The sequence below is a fragment of the Chrysochloris asiatica genome, unplaced genomic scaffold (genome assembly GCF_000296735.1).
Source record: "Chrysochloris asiatica unplaced genomic scaffold, ChrAsi1.0 scaffold00211, whole genome shotgun sequence".
Classification (NCBI taxonomy): Eukaryota; Metazoa; Chordata; class Mammalia; order Afrosoricida; family Chrysochloridae; genus Chrysochloris; species Chrysochloris asiatica.
The window spans coordinates 905,601-906,710 of NW_006408729.1; positions in this window are offsets into that span (position 1 = coordinate 905,601).

Consider the following 1,110-nt stretch of genomic DNA (forward strand, 5'->3'; position numbering starts at 1 on the left):
AAAAAAAAAAAAGCTAAAGAGGATAGAGAGAAACTCTGTTAACTGATGGTATGTGGAGGGGATTATAATCAATGTAATGAAACAAGGTATAAGAATGTTTGAATGTGAGACCGATGATATGCCCTGAAAACTTTCACTCAATCCACAATAAAAACCTTTAAAAAAAAAAGTACACCTTAATTTGTCATGTCCAATTAAAAGAATACCTCAATAGTTTATAAAGACTTTGGCTGTCTACACATAATTCATGTACAAGAGTAGGCATAGATCTTTACTTTATGTTTAAAATATAAGCAATCTATATCTGAAATACCCAGAGAAATGTAATGCCCCCCAATCAAGATTTATCTTTTTTTAAGTCAAATGTTATATATATGTGAGGTAAAGAATTGATGGAGATTTTATATCATATATTTTATTGTAAATATCTACACTATATAAATTGTTATTGTTTGCTTTTTGTTGCATTATTACTTTTTTTTTTCCTTTTTTATATAGGAGAAATTAAATGAAAATAAAATTTTAAAAAAATACCCTGGCTTGGGTCAGACCCAGCTTAGTCCTCAAAATGACATTTTTGCTCTTCAACATTTTAAAGAGGTCTTGTGCAATGTATTTTCCTAGTTCAATATGTCATTTGATTGCTCGGCTGCTGCTTCCATGAGTATTGATAGTAGACCCAATCAAAACAAAGTCTTTGGCAACTATGATCTTTTCTCCATTTATCTTGATGTTAGTTATTGACCCATTAGTGAGGGGTTTGGTTTTCTTTATATTGAAGTGCAACCAATACTGAATGCTGTGATTTTTATCTTCATCAGTCTTTTTAAGTCCTCTTCACTTTCAGCAAGCAAGGTTGTATCATCTGCATATTATAAGTTTTTAATGAGCCTTCCTCCCATCCTGATGCCATGTTCTTCTTCATAGACTCCAGCTTATCAAGAATATTTGCTCAGCATACAGATTTAATAAGTATGGTGAAAGAATACACCTCTGGCACACAACCTTCCTAATTTTAAATTATTCAATATCCCCTTGTTCTATTCAAATGACTACCTGTTGGTCTATGTACAGGTTCCTCATGAGCACAATTAAGTGCTCTGGAATACC